The 14,941-nt window shown below is 43.6% G+C and overlaps 1 protein-coding gene across 1 annotated transcript in view; it reads left to right on the top strand.

The window, feature by feature from the left end:
* drp2 (dystrophin related protein 2) overlaps positions 1-14,941 on the top strand; it is a 211,869-nt gene that overhangs the window by 77,321 nt on the left and 119,607 nt on the right. The gene's annotated exons all lie outside the window — the stretch shown is intronic.

Raw genomic sequence — 14,941 nt, forward strand, 5'->3', positions numbered from 1 at the left:
TTCAGATAGGATGATGGGGACAATTTCAGTGAAAAATATAAGAGGGCAACAGTACTTGTGCAAAGTTTCAGAATGATAACTTTCAAAATGAATGTGCTACATGACATTTATCATGAAGTCACCCAGGTGTCCCACACAAGTAGCCCAAATGTACCCAAGTGGCCAAATTGGTGAAGGTATACATTTTGAAACAAATAACTATATACAAAATGCCAAAATGGTATTCTAATACACCCCCCCCGAAATGGAGAAAAAAAATATGGGAAAAAAAATGTGAAGAAGTAAATATATACACATACAAAATAACATGGGTAACTATTTACACACTTTCAATATTTGGAAGACCCTCAGTCCTCTATCAAAACAAATGTACTTATATAGCCCTTTGTACATCAGCTAATATCTCAGAAACCCAGCTGTAGAAGCATGGTGGCTAGGAAAAACTCCCTAGAAAGGCCAAAACCTAGGAAGAAACCTAGAGAGGAACCAGGCTATGAGGGGTGGCCAGTCCTCTTCTGGCTGTGCCGGGTGGAGATTATAACAGAACATGGCCGAGATTTTCAAACGTTCATAGATGACCAGCAGGGTCAAATAATAATAATCACAGTAGTTGTAGAGGATACAACAGGACAGCACCTCTAGAGTAAATATGAACAGTTTAGGGTTCCATAGCCGCAGGCAGAACAGTTGAAACTGGAACAGCAGCAAGGCTAGGTGGACTGGAGACAGCAAGGAGTCATCATGCCAGGTAGTCCTGACGCATGGTCCTAGGGCTCAGGTCCTCCAAGAGAGAGAACGAGAGAATTAGAGAGAGCATACTTAAATTCACACAGGACACCGGATAAGACAGAAGAAGTACTCCAGATATAACAGACTGACCCTAACCCCCCGACACATAAACTACCGCAGCATAAATACTGGAGGCTGAGACAGGAGGGGTCAGGAGACACTGTGGCCCCATCCGATGAGACCCCCGGACAGGGCCAAACAGGAAGGATATAACATCACCCACTTTGCCAAAGCTCTACACAATATTGTGCTGCTGAGGTATAATAAACAGATATATATATATATATATATATAGAGTACAGGGAACATAAGGTTGAATATATTATTATAGACCTGCTACATCTACTGTCTCTTTTATATTATGACATTTCAGCTAGATCTACTGTCTCTATTATATTATGACAGACCAGCTAGATCTACTGTCTTTATTATATTACAACAGACCAGCTGTATCTACTGTCTCCATTTCACTTTGGCCATTGTTGTGGGCCTGCCCTCCCCTCAACAGCCTCAAATAGGCTATTTCATTTCACAAATAATATTTTATATTATGAATTATTAAACAATGGCATTAGCATGAGAATAACTTACCAGTCCAAAACGGTGATATTGTTCCTCTTCTGCAGGCACGTTACAGATTATACACAGTGGCTACAACGGTGTCCTCTCCGTTCAAAAAATATTCCTCCACTTGGGAATGGCTAAATGAATCGTCCTACAACAATCTCTGTCTCACCTTTCCAATCAATTTATTCTAAAATTGTGTGTACATCGGTATATCTAGACTTAAATTTAGCTTTCCCTGACTTAGTCGCCATACTGATTGATATATAAACAGCTGAATCTGTGCGTTTACCAGAACAACGCTGTGCGTAAAATGCGTAGCTCCTACCGGAATAAAACTTCAATAGCAAATAACTCTCTTTACGCTGGAGTTTACGACATGGGTTGGTCTTCCAACACACAAACATTGCATATTACCGCTTACTTCAGCTCATTGGCTATCTACCCAGCTAGATTTCAAGACTATCAGTGATCATTGGGTTAAAATACAGTCAACCGACCTATTTCATCAGAAAACCACTACACTGAAATCCTTTCAAGAGCTCTGCAGTGAATTCAATGTGCCAAGGTCCCATTTTTTAAATTATCTTCAAATTAGACATGTAATTTCCTCATTTACCTCCAAGAGGAGGTTTAGAACTCAGTTGAATGAAGTTGAAACCCTTTTTGTCACAGCACAATCCATTAAAGGCTAAATATCTTACATCTATAGACTCCTTTCTGAGAAAGGAGGCTCCTCCTTTACTCCTTTGAAAATAATCTGGGAAAAGGACCTTGGTCTGACTATCAGTGATGAGTTATGGGCAGAGGTTTGCAACAGGGTATACTGCACCTCTACTAATGTAAAAATGAAAGAATCCAATTACACATTTTTGTACACATTTTATTACACTCCTTTGAGACTAGATAGAATGAAAACAGATATGTCTCCTAACTGTAAAATATGTAACTCTGAAAGTAGAACCTATATGCATGTATTTTGGAGCTGTAGAGAGATTTCCAGATTCTGTCAATCTATACATACTGCTGCACAGAAAATACTAGATGTACAGTTTGATATGACCCCGTGTGTCTATCTTCTTAATGCCCAGCAGGACTTTGTTCTTGATCCTGACAGAGAAAATTTGCTTATGACTATTACATACTTTGCTAAGAAATGTATTCTTCTATTGTGGGCCTCTAATACCCCTCCTACATTTAAAATGTGGATTGACCAGATTGTTGACTTTCTCCCTCTTGAAAAGCTCACTTTTGACCTCCACAAGAGACAGCCCAAGTTTGATAGACTCTGGTCTCCACTACTCCAATATTTCAAACTGGACAGAGTGAACGGGGTGACTAGGGAAATGTGCAGATACATGTTGCGTAAGGTGCTGTAAAATCTAAAAACGAATTATTAGAGGTCGGCCGATTATGATTTGTCAACGCCGATACCGATTATTGGACGACCATTTAAAGTCGATACCGATTAATCGGACGATTTTTATATATATTTGTAATAATGACAATTACAACAATGCTGAATGAACAATGAACACTTTTATTTTTACTTAATATAATACATAAATAAAATCTATTTAGTCTCAAACCAATAATGAAACATGTTCAATTTGGTTTAAATAATGCAAAAACAGTTTGGGATAAGAAAGTAGAAGTGCAATATGTGCCATGTAAAAAATCTTAAGTTTAAGTTCCTTGCTCAGAATATATGAAAGGTGGTGGTTCCTTTTAACAAGAGTCTTCAATATTCCCAGTTAGAAGTTTTAGGTTGTAGTTATTGTAGGAATTATAGGACTATTTCTCTCTATACCATTTGTATTTCATATATCTTTGACTATTGGATGTTCTTATAGGCACTATAGTATTTACAGCCTAATCTCAGGAGTTGATAAGCTTGAGGTCATAAACAGCGCAATGCTTGAAACAAACACAGGAAAGTGCTGTTTGAATGAATGCTTACAAGCCTGCTGCTGCCTACCACCGCTCATTCAGACTGCTCTATCAAATCATAGACTTAATTATAATAAATACACAGAAATATGGTCATTCATATGGTCAAATTCGGAAACTATCATTTCGAAAACAAAACTTTATTCTTTCAGTGAAATACGGAACCGTCATGTATTTTATTGAAAGGGTAGCAACCCTAAGTCTAAATATTGCTGTTACATTGCCTAACCTTCAATGTTATGTCATAATTATGTAAAATACTGGCAAATTAATTATGGTCTTTGTTAGGAAGAAATGGTCTTCACACAGTTTGCTACGAGCCAGGCGGCGGTGGGACGGTCATCTCTCCCAGACTCAAAGGGCAAACTGGGAGAGGCAGGTGGAGTCTCCCTGGGTGCTGGTCACAGTCCTGAGGGGATGCAAACTACAGTTCCGAAGTCAACCGCTGTCCTACAGGGGCATTTGGGTCACCTCAGTGGCAGATGGGGTGAGGAAGGAGGCATTCTGGTCGTTTCTGAGCAAGGACACAATCAGGAAGGTGGGTCTCTAGAACGGCTAAGTGGGTTCTACTCCATGAATTTCATAGTGTCGAAAAAGGTTGGCAGATTTCAGCTGATCCTGGACCTGACGGCCTCAACAAATTTTTGAAGGAGCTCAAGTTCAAGATGCTCTCGGCAGCGAGGGTGTTGCAAGCAGTCTCGAGCGGCCAATGTTTCACCATGGTCGACCTGAAGGATGCATACTTCCACATTCCTGTTCATCGAGATCACTGGAAGTACCTCCGGTTTGCCTTTGAAGGAGTGGCTTACGAATTCAATGTCCTCTCGTTTGGCATCTCACTGGCGCCGCGTACATTCACAAAGTGCTGTCTTAGCGCCTATCGTGTCCCAGGGTATTCTAGTGCTGAACTACCTGGACGACTGGTTGCTCAAAAAAAGAGAGTTAGCTACAGGCCTCACCCTAAACAGGGAGAAGAGCAACTTGACTCCCTCACAGACTGTGATCTTCCTGGGGATGTTGATCGACTCAACTCTTATGAGAGATTTGCCTATCTAGACCTAATCCGGTTTGGATGAGCCGTGGCCGTATTAGAGTGCCAGAAGTTACTCGGTCCACTCACTTCGACTTCTCTGTTGATTCCGCTGGGCTTACTTCACCTCAGGCCACTCCAGCGATGGTTCAACTCTCACCATCTACACATACTGTACATGTACATTGTCAGCTATCGGTGACAAATGAATTGTGTGAGGACTCTGTTGAAATGGCACTCTCACTCCTTCCTGTTCGAGGGATTGACACTAACAGAGTCCACCGCAGGGAGCTAGTGTCCACCAATGCCTCGCTATCGAGTTGGGGGGCAGTGTTCAGAGGCATGGCATGACTCTGGAGCCCCCCATGGAGTGGCAAGCACATCAATGTGCTGGGGCTCAGGGCAGTTCACCTGGCACATCAACAGTTCATGCCCTATTTGGAGGGGAAGCATGTCCTGGTCAGATCAGACAACACCACGGTAGTGGCGTATGTCAATCACCAGGGGGGACTCATTGTCCAAGCTGGTTCTCGATGTCAGACCCTCCAGGCCCTCTGGGTTTGGACGCCCTAGCTCACGATTGGCCATCAACAATTCTTTATGCGTTCCCACCATTTCCTATGATCATAGCTACAAGAGACAGGGTCAGTTTGAAGGGCCACCAGCTGCTCCTGATAGCCCCATACTGGCCAAGAAGACCATGTTTCTGACTCCTGTTGTCCCTCTTCTTTGGGACCCCATGGCAGCTTGCTTTGAAACCCAACATGCTCTCTCAGACTCGGGGGACACTGTGGCTTCCAGACCCATGCCTCCTCCAGATTTGGGCTTGGCCCCTGAGAGGTGTTCATGGGCAAGTCTAGGCATTCAGGACAATGTGGTGAACACGTTGCAGAATGCCAGGGCTTCCTCCACCAATGCGTCATATTAAATGCGGTGGGGCATATTCTGTACTTTTATTTTTATTTTTTTGTTTTATCTTTTATTTAACTAGGCAAGTCAGTTAAGAACAAATTCTTGACAGCCTACCCTGGCCAAACCCAGACGATGCTGGGCCAATTGTGCGCCGCCCTATGGGACTCCAAATCACGGCCGGATGTGATTCAGCCTGGATTTGAACAAGGGACTCTAGTGATTCCTCTTGCACCGAGATACAGTGCCTTAGACCGCTGCGCCACTCGGGAGCCCTACTTGATGTGAGGGTAAGAATGTTGCCCCTGAGTCGTGTGATGTACAAATGGTTTTACACTTTTTACAATCACTGCTTAATGCGGGCAGAGCAGCATCTGCTTTGAGTGTATTTGACCACAATTTTGGCGTGCCATGATGATGTCCCGGAAGGACCCATTGCTCTCCAAGTTTATGAAGGGAGTTAGATGTCTGCGTCCAGCGAAGGCCATTTCGGACCTTGATGTGTTGCTGTCAGCACTTGCTAGGCCACCCTTCGAGCCTCTGGGGTTAACGTCTTTGAAGCACCTATCCATGAAGGTGGCATTCCTGTTGGCTGTTACCTCCACTCAGAAGGTTAGTGAACTTCATGTTCTTTCAGTGAGCGCTGAATGTTTTCCGAATGGGTGCAGACAAGGGGAGTGTTATCCTCCGGCCTAACCCCTCTTTCTTGCCGAAGGTACTGTATGACACACGTGAACCGGCCCTTATCTTTGTCTGCATACGCACCTCCCATGGCTGAAAGTGTGCTGTGCCCGGTTACACTCGACACTTACGTTACACGGACTAAGACCATACATTAGTCGGATCAGCTCTTTGTGTGTTATGGTCAGAGAGTTCTGGGGAAGAGCCTATCGAAACAGAGACTCTCACATTGGATTGTGGACACTTACTACAGCATAACAGCCCTCGCCGTCTGCTGTGATAGCGCATTCTACTAGATGAGTAGTTACATCGTGGGCCCTGCTCCGAGGAGGTCCCCTTGATGAAATGTGGCTTCTGCTAGTTGGGTGTCGTCTAGAACTTTTGCTAGGTACTATCGCGTCAATGTTGTGGTTTTTTTGCGCGTTTAAATCCAAATTCACAAGGTGCGGGCACTTAGTCCAGACAAAAAGTCAAAACAATTCCATTACAGTTTGTAGAAACATGTAAAACGATGTATAGAATCAATCTTTAGGATGTTTTTATCATAAATCTTCAATAATAGCCCAACCGGACAAATCCTTTGTCTTTAGAAATGAAAGGGAACCGAGCTCGCTCTCACGGCCGTGCGCGTGACTAAACTAATGGCATTCTGCCAGACCCCTGATTCAAACAGCTCTTATTCGCTCCCCCTTCATAGTAGAAGCCTGAAACAACGTTCTAAAGACTGTTGACATCTAGTGGAAGCCTTATGAAGTGCAATATGACCCCATAGACACTGTATATTGGATAGGCAATCACTTGAAAAACTACAAACCTCAGATTTCCCACTTCCTGGTTGGATTTCTCTCAGGTTGTTGCCTGTCATATGAGTTCTGTTATACTCACATCAGTTTTAGAAACTTCAGAGTGTTTTCTATCCAAATTTACTAATTATATGCCTATTCTAGCTTTTGGACCTGAGTAGCAGGCAGTTTACTCTGGGCACCTTATTCATCCAAGCTACTCAATACTGCCCCCCAGTCCCAAAGAAGTTAAGGGAGGGTTTGGCAGCGGGGGCTTTACTTGGCTCATCGCGCTCTAGTGACTTCATGTGGCAGGCCAGGCGCATGCAGGCTGGGGAGTTGCAGCGATGAGACAAGATAAAATAGAAAAAAAAAGAATGATGGAGGCCACTGTGTTCTTTGGGACCTTCAATGCTGCAGAAATGTTTTGGTACCCTTCCGCAGATCTGTGCCTCGACACAATCCTGTCTCGGCGTAATTCCTTCGACCTCATGACTTGGCTTTTGCTCTGACATGCACTGTCAACTGTGTTACCTTATATACACGGGTGTGTATCTTGTCCAATCAATTTGATTTACCACAGATGGAGTCCAATCAAGAAAGATCCCAAGGATGATCAATGGAAACAAGAGGCACCTGAACTCAATTTAGAGTGTTATAGCAAAGGGTCTGAATACTTATGTAAATAAATATACAGTGCCTTGCGAAAGTATTCGGCCCCCTTGAACTTTGACCTTTTGCCACATTTCAGGCTTCAAACAAAAATATATAAAACTGTATTTTTTTGTGAAGAATCAACAACAAGTGGGACACAATCATGAAGTGGAACGACATTTATTGGATATTTCAAACTTTTTTAACAAATCAAAAACTGAAAAATTGGGCGTGCAAAATTATTCAGCCCCCTTAAGTTAATACTTTGTAGCACCACCTTTTGCTGCGATTACAGCTGTAAGTCGCTTGGGGTATGTCTCTATCAGTTTTGCACATCGAGAGACTGACATTTTTTCCCATTCCTCCTTGCAAAACAGCTCGAGCTCAGTGAGGTTGGATGGAGAGCATTTGTGAACAGCAGTTTTCAGTTCTTTCCACAGATTCTCGATTGGATTCAGGTCTGGACTTTGACTTGGCCATTCTAACACATGGATATGTTTATTTTTGAACCATTCCATTGTAGATTTTGCTTTATGTTTTGGATCATTGTCTTGTTGGAAGACAAATCTCCGTCCCAGTCTCAGGTCTTTTGCAGACTCCATCAGGTTTTCTTCCAGAATGGTCCTGTATTTGGCTCCATCCATCTTCCCATCAATTTTAACCATCTTCCCTGTCCCTGCTGAAGAAAAGCAGGCCCAAACCATGATGCTGCCACCACCATGTTTGACAGTGGGGATGGTGTGTTCAGCTGTGTTGCTTTTATGCCAAACATAACGTTTTGCATTGTTGCCAAAAAGTTCAATTTTGGTTTCATCTGACCAGAGCACCTTCTTCCACATGTTTGGTGTGTCTCCCAGGTGGCTTTTGGCAAACTTTAAACAACACTTTTTATGGATATCTTTAAGAAATGGCTTTCTTCTTGCCACTCTTCCATAAAGGCCAGATTTGTGCAATATACGACTGATTGTTGTCCTATGGACAGAGTCTCCCACCTCAGCTGTAGATCTCTGCAGTTCATCCAGAGTGATCATGGGCCTCTTGGCTGCATCTCTGATCAGTCTTCTTCTTGTATGAGCTGAAAGTTTAGAGGGACGGCCAGGTCTTGGTAGATTTGCAGTGGTCTGATACTCCTTCCATTTCAATATTATCGCTTGCACAGTGCTCCTTGGGATGTTTAAAGCTTGGGAAATCTTTTTGTATCCAAATCCAGCTTTAAACTTCTTCACAACAGTATCTCGGACCTACCTGGTGTGTTCCTTGTTCTTCATGATGCTCTCTGCGCTTTTGACGGACCTCTGAGACTATCACAGTGAAGGTGCATTTATACGGAGACTTGATTACACACAGGTGGATTGTATTTATCATCATTAGTCATTTAGGTCAACATTGGATCATTCAGAGATCCTCACTGAACTTCTGGAGAGAGTTTGCTGCAATGAAAGTAAAGGGGCTGAATAATTTTGCACGCCCAATTTTTCAGTTTTTGATTTGTTAAAAAAGTTTGAAATATCCGATAAATGTCGTTCCACTTCATGATTGTGTCCCACTTGTTGTTGATTCTTCACAAAAAAATACAGTTTTATATCTTTATGTTTGAAGCCTGAAATGTGGCAAAAGGTCGCAAAGTTCAAGGGGGCCGAATACTTTCGCAAGTCACTGTATATATATATATTTTTTTTGTTAACATTTGCAAACAATTTTGCAAATGTTTTTCACTTTGTCATTATGGAGTATTGTGTGTAGATTGATGAGGGAAATCATTTTTTAAAATCCTTTGTTCAGCCATTCCTATGGGGGAAATGAATTGGGAAAGAATAGGCTTTTTGGAATAAGCGCCGAAAATAAGGTCTGAGGTAAACACAAGCTTAGGAGATCTTATACCTTTTGTTCTATGAGATAATATCAGTTAACATGAACTTTATGAATTATGAAGCCTCTACGTCGTTTTTCTGGTTACATAAATGCTTTAAAATTAGTAAAAAGTGACTAACTGATTAAGATTATCTCAGAATAAAACGTATAAGATCTCCTAAGCCTGTGTTTACCACAGGCCTTATTTTTGGCCTTCATTCTCCATAGACTTTGTCCAACGAACCAGGGCGGAGTTAGTGTCTACAAAAAGACGACGCTACTATTGCTCTCTATGGCTAGCAGTTTCTTTCTGGCGATACAAATGTCTGATTGCCATAATATTCTTAAGTCATTACTGAATTATTTAATGCATCAAATCAAACATTAAACCTTGTAAACCATTTAAGGTAATTCATGGTGACCTCGTAAACAATTCATTTAGACCCGGCATTTATTTGTTGAAATGTGTGCCGTTGCCTGGCTATTAAAAGATACAGGCAGCTATTTGAGACTCAGCATTTAATTGAAGTTTTATGGTATGTCACCTCTGAAGTCAGCACCTGTGGGGAGAGGGCAGGGGCCAGGCAAAGGGCACACACAAACACGCACACACACACACACACACACACGCACACACACACACACACACACACACGCGCGCGCGCACACACACACACACACGCACACACACACACACACACACACACACACACACACACACACACACACACACACACACACACAGTCATCATGTAGTCAGTGGAAGTTTGACTGTTGCCCCTCAAGCACTTCACGGAGCTTAGCTCACAGACGCATGAATAAAACATGGGCAATTGTTCACCTGATGTGAACGACGCATCGAGAAGAGGGCAGGGCGAGAGTGCTCCAATAACATACTGTATCTGCTCCTGTGCCGCCCGGCAGTCAGATAGCCTTCTACACGGGATAATGACTGCTCATGCTAATGAGGGTCTAATTTCAAAACGCTGAGCTCTTCAGAAACCAACGCAGCAAGGGCAGAGCACCCATAAACTAGTATGTTGCGCGGTACGTTTGAGCAACGGGGAAAGTTACAAAAGACTGTTTGTCATTGAAAGTATAATAGTGTTGGAAGGATAATGATGTGAGACTGAAGGTCAAAATCATTCGGTGGAAGAGGGGGAGGCCGGGAAGGGGGGGGGGGGGGGGGGGGTGTCGGTGAATTTAAACGCTTCCTTTCTCCTGTCAGCTTTTCTCGGTGGTCCACATCACAAATCACATCTGTGTTCCTCTGGAGAGAAGGACCAGTCAGAGCATGGAGGGCTGCTGCCACTTTCAGGGGGAATATCTCCATTTTGACAGGTTGTTGCCCCAGCCAGGTCACCCGTGATACAAGTCAGTATTTGACGTCCATCCATGTCTGAGGAGGTCGGGAGATGACGTGGAAAGCAGACACTAGGGGCAACACTAAGCTCTGTTTCGGTTTCATTAGGGCATGGTGGACGGGTGTAAGCATCTGCCTCTGGATCATAAGGTTGCAAGTTTGAATCCAGTGATAGAAAGTAGTTTTTTAATAATTTAGTTTCAAGCCTATCCCAAACCTTAACCCTTACCTTAACTATTCGGAGCTAATGCCTAACCTTAACATTTTGGAGTTAATACCTAAACATAACCCTAACCTTAATAATTCAGAGTTAATGCCTAAACTTAACCCTAACCTTATTAATTCAGAGTTAATGCCTAAACTTAACCCTAACCTTAACAATTCAGAGTTAATGTAACCTTTAACACTTCAAAATCTGATGTTTGGAACAACTTCAAAATGTGACTTTTGAGAAACATGGATGAACGTTTCATTCTGACGTGAGACTGTGAGAGCTAGTTTGTGGCCCCTACTGTGTGTGTGTGTGCCCATGGACATGCAGTGGGCGTGCGTGTGTGCATTTGTGTGTGTGTGTTGTGTCAGCCTTTGCGAGCCTGTCACGGGAGCTCTTTCACTCACTCCAGTAATGTGTGACAGTTGCAGCAGTGTGGGGGCTCGCCTCTCATTTCTCTCCTATTTCTCTCTCTTCTCTTTCTCTCCCCTCTCTCACACTCTCTTTCTCCTATGCTCTCTCTTTCCTCTGTCCTGCATGAGCGTGAGCAAACTCTAGTGCTGCTGGGTTTTTCCTGGCGGCTCGGTCAGCTCAAACCGGTGGCCATTGGGGGAATTTGGGATATGGGGCAGTGGAGCATGGAGATAGAGGCACCACTAACCCCCATCAGGCAGCTGCTACAGGAGGAGGCTCCAACTCAGTTCTCTGTGAATAGATAGACATGTGACACACACACATGCACAAAAGCACGCACACACATACACAAACTGGACCTCCCCACACAAACTGGATGCCCATTCTCTATCTAAGTCTGTGTTGGCCTGGTATTTAGTTGTTCTAGCCAAAGTTTTGTTATAAGGCTGTGTTAGGCTGTGGCATAACAAAATTCGCAGCCACAGAGTCGTGTCCCGGTGGATACTGCCTGTGCTGCGTGGCAGATCTGTTCTGGGTGTCACTGTGTGTACCGTTGTATGGTGGTCACTTCATTACAGTGATTCCTAGATGGGGGATCAGGACCCATCACTGGTTTAAGACTGGACTATGGCATTAGTCTTCAGATAGAGCTTTTGCCAGTAACTTTCTCTGGTCTGGAAGGAGAGGAAAGGAGGAGAGTACATACCTAATCCCAAGCAGCGATGCAGTTTAACCCATGTGAGAGCTCCAGCACGTTGTTTCTTCTCCAAAGACGAGTGCGTTGTTTCGGCAGAGAGGTCACAAGGCTCCCTTCCCCGTTCATCTTGAGGGACCATAAGGGTTTTCCAAAATGCTTTCGATAGACCACCGCACGAAACTGTAGCCTGTACGTCACTGAAGGTGGGTGACTGAAGACACTGGGCAGGTGGCCTTTTCCTGGGCCTAGTTTGTAAGAGTAGAGGACCAGGTTGGTGGGATGAGGAATGTGCAACGACAATAAGTTCATTGACCGGAGAGAGAGCCTCTGTCTCTCTGTGTCCCCACCGCACCCTCCTCACACCGCACGCTCCTCACACCGCACCCCCCTCACCAAAGCCATTACTGCATTCCCTCCATTTTCTGCAGGTTTTAGACAGGACAAATGTCACTTTGAGAATAGTGTGGAATCCCACTTGAAATTGAATCAAAGTTGTGGGTGCAGCGAAATGCTTGTGTTACTGGCTCAATAGTCCAGTGCAAATTTAACAGACGCTTTCATCTAAATCGACTTACATTCAGGCGTGTATACATTTTACATTTTGGTATTCCCAGGAATCAAACCCACTACCCTGGATTTACAAGCGCCATGCTCTACCAACTGAGCTACGAAGGACCACAAGAACCATAATGCTAAGCCACTTCAATGAGTGGGTGTTTGTGGGTGTGCACAGCAGAGCAGCATGTGTTTTGAATCCTTTCCTCTTGACTTTTTCCACTCTGTTCCCAAATGCACCAACAACAAAAAATCTCCCAGTGTGTTTCTTTCCCGGGTCGACTTGCAGGAAATGACCTAACTACTATACTGCCAGGAAGAAGAATGCGAAGCAGCATTCCCTGGAGCATCTTTTGATGTCAGAGCATTGAGAAGGCCCCTGGATATTCCGGAGCTGAATGATGGACTCCCAAACGAAACCCCCAACAGCTGGAGACAGCCTTTTCCTTGCTCCTGCTCTACAGCACTGCGCGTGTAGGCTTATATTTAAAAAAAGATGTACACTTGGGCTCAACGTTGCATTTGAGTAATTTAGCTGATGCTCTTATCCAGAGCAACTTACAAATACCACAGTCGTAGTAGGTACATTTTTCCCTCGATAAAGGAGTTATCAGCGCATCCAGTGCTAGTAGGAATACACAAGCGCAGGTAACTTGATGACCATAGCTTCGCTGCATGAGGAAGCTGTGTAATGTTATCGATAGCAGACAACATAATGACTTGGGCCTTTCCCCTTTCACCATTAAAATGATGATATGACACCATGAATAGAAAAAGACCAGAACGAATCCCCAACCCAAATAACACCTGTATCAGTCATCCAAAAGCAGTCTATGTGTATATACTGTACATCAAAAATATATATTAAAGACTGATATGTACAGAAGTAGATATATATTACAGTGAAACATGTCAAGAACCCAGTATATAAATACAGGCGGTGTGTATAAACAGTGTAACAAGAAATACAATGTCATAATAGTGATAGTATTATCGCGATGGGAGAGGATCACTGCTGCAGCGCTAGCATCTGGAGATATTGCACTGCTGCTTCTCAGATAAACAGATCTGAGAGAAGTGGTGGTGTTCTTACCTGGAGTTTATTATCAAGGTGTTGTACGTACGTGTGTAGACAAGAGCTACTGTCAGTCCTTTGATCAGCTGGCAGTTTCATCTGCATAGTTGGAACAGTTAGTTGTCTTCTGTCTGGGAGATGAGGAAAAACTGTGTATCATCTTGGAATGCATTTGATCTGGTTTACTTCTCATCTTGGGAAAATACGCAGAAACTTTTGAGTACATTTTGGATAAACATGGTCAATGGATGCAAATATGTTGAAGTATATTGGTGAGCTAGGTTTTGAAATGGTGGTGATGTTAGGAATCGGTGTGAAACGGTTTTTATTCAACACAGTCTAGGTGAGAATCCTTGCCAAAGCAACAAAATGAATACAGCCTAGTGCTGCAGCATGAAGCGAAGAGCTTACCGGTAAACCTCGGTGCTCCCCACACAGGCTCAGCCCTCTTGGGAAAACAGAAGAGTGCATCGGCGATCATCAGATACAACACTGAGTCAAGACAGCCAATAGTATATGTCTAGAGATATACCTGTGTTTTGAAGCATACTGAAAATCATACCCATGTGTCCATTTGTGTAACGTGAGTTCATGTCAAATACCTTACTGAATTTATGGTGTGTAATTGTTTTGGGGAATATAAGTGTGTGTGTGTGAGTCTGTGTGTACGAAAGGGAGAAAGTTTGTCCATGATTTTCAGTGGTTTGTGTGTCAAATCAAATCAAGTGAGTTAGTTGTGTGTTAGTTGTGTGTGTGTGTGTGTGTGTGTGTGTGTGTGTGTGTGTGTGTGTTGTGAGTGCATGCATGGGTATGTTGGTCTGGTGCTGGTGCTCCTGCCTGACGCATTTGTCAGTGACCATGCCAGTGCCTGTCTCTGTGTCCGTTCCTTGGCCACCGGTCTGGACACAGAGAAAGGAGAGGAAGACGGTGAGCCCAGGCCAGCCCAGTGTTCCGGCAAGACTAACACAAGGCTCCGGCTTCACATTTCCTGTAAGCCATAGCCAGGGGCGCAATTCATCCACTACTGCTGTTGTTGATGAGCTTTCTGTTGATTCAGCTCAATTTGCCATCAAGTAAACAAACAAAACATGGTCATCCCGCTCCATATCACTCTGTATTGCCATGTGGTGTGTTATTATGGTCCGTCTGTGTATAGTCATAATTGCTCAGCAATATTAGGCTAAGCCGGGGAAAAGGTCCTGTTGGCTGCTCACGCTGCTGGTTGTTTTAATATGGTTCAATCGCTGGAGTTCCAGTGAGCCTGTGTGTTTTCTAGGTATTAACAGTGTCTGAACTCCTATCCACATGTCTGATGAACCATGAAGAGAGAGAGAGAGATAGAGAGAGAGAGGATTAATCATCCCATCAGTGGATTATACAGAGGAAGAGGAGGAGAGAGAGCGAGATGGTGATTAA

The sequence above is a fragment of the Oncorhynchus mykiss genome, chromosome 14 (genome assembly GCF_013265735.2).
Source record: "Oncorhynchus mykiss isolate Arlee chromosome 14, USDA_OmykA_1.1, whole genome shotgun sequence".
NCBI lineage: Eukaryota > Metazoa > Chordata > Actinopteri > Salmoniformes > Salmonidae > Oncorhynchus > Oncorhynchus mykiss.